This window comes from Sarcophilus harrisii, chromosome 4 (assembly GCF_902635505.1).
Source record: "Sarcophilus harrisii chromosome 4, mSarHar1.11, whole genome shotgun sequence".
Lineage (NCBI taxonomy): Eukaryota > Metazoa > Chordata > Mammalia > Dasyuromorphia > Dasyuridae > Sarcophilus > Sarcophilus harrisii.
The window spans coordinates 310737441-310746282 of NC_045429.1; positions in this window are offsets into that span (position 1 = coordinate 310737441).

Genomic DNA, 8842 nt, shown 5'->3' on the forward strand with positions numbered 1-8842 from the left:
TTTTATGCTGTCACAGTTATTTTGAAGGAATTTCTCTTTGATCTCTTGCTGTTGGTTTTGTTGTTTTTATAAAAATGTGAGGATTTTAATTTTATATCCTAACTTCAAAGGGAATTATTTCTAAAGCTTTTGTAGAACCCGGGCCCTCATATCACCAAAGGTGATATTTTTTCCATTTTTTAATTTTTCATCTCTTTCCCCTTAGGATGGGTTAGTTTTCTAATAAAATATTATATAATAATGGTGATATGGACCCTTCTTAAATCTTACTGGGAAAGGTTCATTTTCCCATTGCATATGATGCCCGGGTTTTAAATATATGCCTATATTTTGAAAAAGTTCATTTATTCCTTCTCCAAGTGTTTTTATTAGGAATGGATGTTGGATTTTATCAAATGCTTTTTCTGCATCTTTGGATGATCATTTTTTTTGGTTTGGTTATTGATATGTAATTATGCTAATAGTTTTCCCTAATATTGAACCCTCATTCCTAGTATAAATCCCTTGGTTAGTGTTTATCCTGGGAGACTAAAATCTTTTGTAATTTTTATTTAAGTTTTGATTTTTCATTAGGAGGTTTAATTTTATTTTCTGTTTTCAGCCACCTGGTTTGGTATCATACCATGTCTGTTGGTAAAAGGGGTTTGGTGGCCTTCAATCCCTTTTTTTTCAAAATATGTTGGTTAATTGTTCTTAAATGTTTGGTAGAATTCAATGTAAATCCATCTGGTCCGGGGTTTTTCTTGGGATTAGAATAACCAATTTTTTCAAGATACTTTTAGGATGCCCTTTTTTTAAAAATCCAAAAATTTTTTTAAGGTTTCTTCCATTTATTTGTTTCAATTTAGTGTCTAAAAGTTGGGAAAAATAATTCTAATTTTGCTCAACTTTTCTTGTTGGGGGAATTCTCCTTTTCATTTTAAGACAAAATTTGATTTTCCTTTTCCTTTTTAAATCAGTTTACTAGGGTTTGTCTATTTTGTTGGTTTTCATGAACCAACTCTTGTTTTATTAATTAATTAAAGTTTTTTCTTTCAATTTTATTGATCTCTCCTTTTATTTTTAAATTTCAAGTTTAGTATTTGACTGGGGGTTTAATTTGTTCCTTTTCTAGCATTTTTGTTAAGCCAATTCATTGCCTTCTTTTTCTCTTTTTAGGAAAGTGGCCCTAGAATGTTCTAACCATTTGGATCCCACATTTGGATGATGTCTCATTATTTGTTTTTTGGTGAAGTTATTAATTATGTCTATGATTTGTTTCACCCAATCATTCTTTACTATAAATTATTTGTTTTCAATTATTTTTTTGGTCTACTTTTCCCTGGCTTTTTTAATTAATTTTATTCATTGTGGTCTGAAAAGGATGCATTTATTATTGCGCCTTATGCATTTAGTTTGGGTTTTGGTCCAAGTGTCTATTTTTGTAAGGCCATGAACTGCTGAAAAAGTTGTCCTTTCTGCTCCACGTTTTCCCCAGGATCTATTTATTCTTTTCTATTTCTTTTTCTTTGACTTCTTTTTAAAGGGGTTTTGTTTTACCACTGTGAGTGGGTTGAGATCTCCCCAATTATGTTTTGCTTCATTTCTTCTTTGGCCTCTTAATTTCTCTTTTTAAAATTTAGATGCAACCCCCTTTGCATATATTTTAATATTGATTGTTTCATTATCTTACACCCTTTGCAAAAATTTTTCATCTCTTTTAATTAGATCAATTTTGCTTTTTTGCTTTAATAGGTGGCTTCCCTCCTGCTTTTAACCCACCTGAAGCATAGTTTTTCTCCAACCTTTACCTTTACTCTGCATGTATCTCCCCTTCAGGTGTGTTTCTTAAAACATTTGGGTTCCTTTTAACCATTCCCTTAATCACTTCCTTTTATGGGAAATTCACATTTATGTTAAATTACCAATTTGATTACTTGCCATCTTTTAACCCCTGTTTTGCTTTTTCTCCCTTCTTTCTCCCCCCTTTCCCATTTAAACTTGTGGCACCACTTGCTTCTCATTTTTGGTATCCCTCCCTCCCCTCCCCCCTTGGGTTTCCCCCTCTCTTACTCCTTTTCCTCACAGTTTCCATTTCCCTTTCCTTGCTTTTTCCTTCCTTTTCACTTTTCCCTTTCACCAATGAATGGAAGAATAAATTAATACTTTTTTCTTAAAAAATTTGATGGCGTAAGATACCCTATATTCATCCCCCTCCCCTTTTCTGATATAATAGGCCTTTTCCTTTCAGAGAGAATTCCCCACTTTACCCTTTTTCTGGTACAATGTCCTTTCCACTTAGTTTTAGAAAATATATAGCATACATCTTTGAGAAATATAGTTAAGGTTCTTTTTACCTTTTTAAGGTTTCGACTCATATTTGTAATCAAACTTTTTTTGTTTTTTCATTAATAGGTGAAATTTGTTATTTTGTCAGACCATCTTTCTTCCTGGGAAAGTCTCATTTTGTAAGTTATATTTGGTTGCATCGTTCCCAGCTTTGAATATCATATTCTAGGCCCTTGATTTTTAATGTGGATGCTTTGACTTGGGTGATCCGGCTTTTTTTGGGTTTTTAACTTGGAGTTTTTTCCTTCATTTGGGGTTCTGGCATTTGGCCACTATTTTTGGTGTTTTATTTTGGATCCCTTTATGGGTGATCATGACCTTTCAATGTCATTTTCCTCTGTTTCTATGACCTGGGCCTTCTTTTGATAATTTCCTGGAAAATGGTGTCCAGGCTTTTTTCATATTTTTCTGGGTCCAATAATTTCTTGCTCTCCAGATATTTTGGTCTTTGTTTTCCAAGAGATTTATTTTTCCATTTTTGATTTTTTTGTTTTTGACTGGTTTTTTGTCTCCTCAAGCTTTAATTCCATTTGTTTGATTCGATTTTCCATGAAATTTTTCTTTACTTTTTTTTTATATCTTTTTCTAATTGTCCAATTATTGTTTTTTCTTGGAATTTTTTCCATTTCAAATTTATTTTTAGAGGTTGTTTTCGTTTCCAGTTCATAATCATATTTTTCAAGGATTTGGTTTTTATCCCTCTGTCTTTAAATGGGGATGATTTCTCAAGTCTCTTGCCAACCTCCCTCCTTTTCCCTTTTCTTCTAGCTCTCTTGTGAGGCCTTTTTAATTCTTCATAAGATTTATCTGTGTGAGACAATGATTCCTCCTTTTGGGATTCATGGAGACAGTCTGTTTTTAGTTCCTCAGGGTTTAGGTCTGGTCTCGTCCATATAAAAAATGGTTAAGATCCTTTTTCACCATTTTGTCAGAGAAGAATCAGAGACAAACTAGTAAAAAAAAAAAAAAAGAAAAAACCCCAAATTGAATCTGCTTTTTTTGGGGAAGGGGCTGGGTGGTGTTACCAAGCTTCCTCTACAGACTGCAGCGGGGAGGAGGGGGGTGAGCAGCAGTGAGGCACTAGCAGAACTGTGCTGCGCCTGTGCTCTGAGACTTTGTGGGGGAGGGGTGGCCAGGTCCCTAGAGACTCCAGCTGTTTGGGGTTGTATTCTTCACCCCCGGTGTTTTTAGCTTTTCTGCTGGGCTACTGACTTGCTTCCAGGGCAAAGTATCCAAACCTGTAGCAAAACTCTCTCTGCTGAGAAGGCTGAGATGCTGTGAGCTTCCTGCCGAGCTCTCACTGCCACTGCCTGCCCTCAGCCTGTGCCCCATCTAAAACAGTCCCCGCCTTCCAGCAAAACAGACCTTTCCTGTCGAATCTCAAGGATGTCTTCTCTTGGTAACTATTTGTGGGGAGTTTTTCATTCAAACATTAATTCAGAGGCTTGTAATGAAATTAATTCTGAGAGAAAACGTGGAGCTTACACAGCTGTGTGCCTCCTCTCTGTCATCTTGGCTGGAAGTCCCCAGTCATATTTTTTTAAATGCTTTAAAATATTAAGAACTAGAGAAATGCAATTTAAAGCAAGTTCTGAGCCATCAGGTTGGCAAAGTTCACCTAAAAAAAGAATATGACATGCATTAGAGGGACTAAAGGAAAAAAAAAACTTATCTTGTCACATTGTTAGTATAACTGCAAATTGATCCAGTCATTCTGGAAATCACTTTGGAATTCTGCACGAAAATTAGTAATCAGTACAACCCCTTTATTGTACAGATTAGGAAACACAGATCTATCAAAGTAGTGTCTTATCTAATCAGTAAATGGGAAAGCCAAACGCAGCATTCTTTTTATGCTATCCATTCTAGTGGAGGCATACCACTTATACTGATACATAAAAGAGAAACAAAGTACCATGCAGCTTCTAAGAGAATAAAGAATGTGCCTTCCTGCTTCACTATTAAAAAATTACCTGAGAAGTTGAACTTGGCCTTGATTAATTTTTTTTTATATTTTTATAGCATTTTAAAGTTTGCAAAGTATTTTATATGCATAAAATATCCAGTGCTCTCAACAAACTTGTAAAGTAAGTGTTAATATTTTTACATCCATTTCATGGATAAGTAAGCTAAGGCTGATGAGTAAAGTTGATTGCCAGGATTCCACAATTAGTATCAAGGAAGGATTTTAATTCAGTGTTCCTGACTTCAAGTTCAACATTCTGTTATTCCACATGGTAGCCTTGAAGGTTAAACAGGAATTCATTAGGCCAATATTAAGGTCCAAGCAGAGGGCATGGCATAAGCAAAGGCAAGAGAGTCAGAAAGTGTGAAGGATAAATAGAGGACTACAAGAAGTCCAATCTGAGAGGAAGGGATGATCAGGTTCTAGAGGATCAGATCATGAGGTTTAATACTTGTCACAATCATACTAGCACCCAGGATACCTCAGAATCATCTGGAGTCAGGATAAGCAAAAGTCCTCAGTCTTTATTCTTGGTTCTTAAACGCAGGATTGAACAGGATGGAAGCAGAATCTCCAGGACCACCTTCTCCCTCCTCTACTGCCAAAGAGTGACTCTGGCTAGTCTTACTCCACCCCCTAGTCCCTCCTACAATCCTCTATTTTTACCAATCATTGAGCCAGCACAGGATAGTGGGAAGGACCATTTTCCAAGTATATGCCCATAGAGTATTGTGCAATTGGTAGTTAGCCTCAAGTGTTCTGCAGTCCTGACCTCAGTGCATCGACTCAATAGTTTCAGCCCTCTACAAGTACTATTTTATTAGGCAGTAGATAGCGACTGGAAGGTTTGGGACTCTGTCAGAGTTGAGGTCCTTAAAAGCTACCAATATGTAAGGGGGAGAGGAGACTCTTTTCTATCAACTAATGAGTATGTCTCTTTGTTTGACCTCCATTAGAGTATATGTTGATTTTAATTCAGAGCATTGTAGACTTTCTCTATCCTTTATTAAAAGATGGATTTTTAAAATATTACTGTCATGAAATGTACTTGAAAAAGACCATCATGAAAATAACTATAATTTAGGCAATATTGTCTACTATGGTTAAAATGAGAGGATCTATAATACTGTGAATTAAAATCAATACCCACTCTTATATTTATTAACTTCAATGTAAGAGAAAAGAAAATGTGAGCTTGAGGAGAAAGATATGAAAAAGCAATTCAGGAAGAAGGAAAAATTAGGACTTATAAACTATACAAAAACCTTACTTTGGGGAAAAAAATAATTAGTAGGTATTGAATATAACAAGAAACAAATAATGCCTTAATAAATGAAATGCATAATAAAACCTGTTATTACACCAATAATGCCTATATCTGGAATTACTCCTGAGTCAGCTAGATGTTTCTGTATAGTGTATAGTTAGACCATCAGCTCTTTAGAGAGAGTTCACAGTCTAATGAGGAAGAGAGCATGAATACAATGGTGGACAAACAAAATATCAACAAGATAAGTGGAAGACAATCAATAGGAAGAAGGTACAAGTATTAAGGGGAATAAGGAAAGATTTCTCTTAGATGAGATTTTAGCTATGACTCGAAGGAAGCCAAGAGGCAGAGTATTCTAGGCCCAGGAGACAGTCGGTGAAAATTATGGAGTATCTTGTATAAATAACAGAAAGGAGAACAGTGTCATTGAATCAAAGTACTTGGGGGAAAGTAAGTTGTCAAAGTACTTGAAAGGTAGATAAAAGTCTTTGCTTTGATTTCCTAGGGATAATAGGGAATGAATAGAATTTATTGAGTAGGGAAGTAGCATGTGCAGACCTGTACTTTCAGAAAATTAATTTAGCAGCTGGGTGGAAGATGGACTAGAGTATGGAGAAAAGAGCCAGGGAAATCAATCTGTAGGCTATTACAGAACTCAAGGCATGGGGTTACGAGGGCCACCTAGTAGTGTCAGAAGACAGAAAGAAACCTACAAAAGATATTATGAAAGTAAAATCAACCAAACCTGGCAACAATTTGAATATAGGGCAAGGGCAAGTAGTTGACTCTGGATAGAATGTGCAGCTTGAAGTCAAGAAGGCTTATCTTCCCGAGTTTAAATCTGACCTTAGACATGTCCTAGCTGTGTGACCTTGGGCAAGTCACTTAACATTGTTTGTCTCAGTTTACTTATTTATTAAATGAGCTGGAGAAGGAATTGTCAATCTACTCCAGTATCTTTGCCAAGAAAATCTGAGAGGACCCCAAAGAATCAACTAAACAACAAGAACATCAAGTGATACCCAATAATAATTAGAAGCTAGGAAGATGGGAAGATTTGAAGAGGGAAAATCTATTGAATTCATATTAAGTTTAAGATAAGTCTATGAGACATCCAATTTGAGATGTCTAAAAAAACCATTGCAAATATGAGACTGGAGGTCAGGAGAGACATTAAGGCTCGATGAGTAGTTCTGTGAATCATAGGGATCATTGAAATCATGGGAATTGATGAAATCACCAAGCAAAAAGAAGAGGGAGAAGAAAAGAGGGCTCAGGACAGAGTTTGTGAGATACCTATATTTAGCAGATGTGACCTGGATGAAGATACAAACAAAGCAGACTTAGGAGTGGTCTAAGTAGGAGAAATACCAGGATAAAAAAAAGAGGGCATTAAAGAAGAGAAGGTGATTGATAGTGTTAAAGGCTATAAACAAGTTAAGAGGGATGAGGGATAATATTAGATAAATAATATTAGATTTGGTAATTAAGAAATTATTTGAAACTTTGGAGAGAGCAATTTTGATTGAATGATGAAGGCAAAAGCCAGACTATAGAAAGTTAAAAAGAGATTGAAAGGAAAGGAAGTGGAGGCCATGATGGTAAACAGTCCTCTCAAATGTAATTACTAAAAGGAAGACATGGAACAATAGCCAGCAAGGATGGATGGATCAAGTGAGGGTTTTTTTTTGGGGGGGGGGCAGGGAAGACAGGGGAATATTTGTAGGCTGTCTGAAACGAGCCAGGAAACAAGGAGAGATTGAAGATAATCGAGTAGGGAATGATTGAAAGGAAAATCTTCTGGACAAGCACAAGATTGTAATCATTTGTGCATATAGAAAGGCTCACTTCAATAAGGGAAGGGCCACCTCTTCATGTGAGTCATGAGGCAAACTTATGGGAGGATATGAATAAGAGTCATATTAGGTAGTTGGGAATGAATGAATTGATATCTGCACTGACAGAAAAAAGCATCTGAATCAATGGGATTGCAGATTTATTTTAAGATGAGTCATTATCAAGGACACCTACATCTCCTTCTCCCAACAGAACTCTCCTTTGTGATAAATGCTGTCCCTCAAAACATGCTGACACATTGACCATATATGGCAGCATATGTTTTATTCTATACCCATAGTCTCCCACCAGAAAAGAAGGATGTTTTCCCATTTCTTTGAAGCCAAGATTGCCCTATAGTTTGCATTGGTTTGATTTCTATGTCTTTTGTTGGTGTTTTCTTTTACATTACTGATGTCATTTCAAATAGTGGTTTTAACCAAGAATCTCTCTTCCCAATACCAGAGGCTCTGTGTACTATTTTATTGGTTTTGACAATCTTCCTCTCAGGTAAATAGTCGTTCAGTCAATCAACTCAGGCAATCAGTCAGTTAAATCTCTACTGTGTTCCAGGCACTGTGTTAAGCATTAGGGATACAACAACAACAACAACAACAACAAAAAAAAAAAAAAAAAAAAAAAAAGGCAAAAAAAGCAAATACTCTCTGCTCTGAAGGAGTTCAATCTAATGGAATAGACAACATGCAGAGAACCATGTACAAAAAAAAAGCATTAGGTATATAGTGTTTCAGGTTCAATCTATTTTAAGTATGATAATATTGTCACTCTGGACAATTTATTTAATCCTATTTGCCTCGGTTTCCTTGTTTGTAAAATGAGCTCAAGAAGAAAATGGCAAGCCATTTCAGTATCTTTGCAAAAAAAAAAAAAAAAAACTCCAAATGAGGTCACAGTCATACATGACTGAAATGACTGAACAAGAAATATTACTGCTACATAGATATATGGAAACCAGCTGCCTCTTGTCTATATTGAAATGACCACTTTTCTTCTCCATCTAGATAAGAATCACTTTGCAAACTGTCTAGCCTGTTGTCAGTTGCCTTCTTTGATGGGCTGTGTTTTAATAAGGCATAAGTAGGTCTGGCAGCCCTGAAGTACAATGTTTGGATTCACCAGATAGGATTACAGAAGAGGCTTTTCTTCACCGATGATGGGTCTGGAAGTTGGTGTGCATTTCTGCTCTGAAGTAGAATCTCCAAAGAGATTTTCACTGTCTAAGAAGGATGCTACCCACTGAGCTATTCAGAATCGTTAAATGAGAAAATGGGTCAATAGAATACATGCCAGGAGGAGAAAAACACAAAGAAAACAAGATTGGGGGCCAACATTTTGCCTGTGAGTTGCTTTGCTGGACTCCAAGAAAACTTGAACAAGATGTTTAAATTTTCCCTGACCCAAAGAATGTCATGCCCAGAATA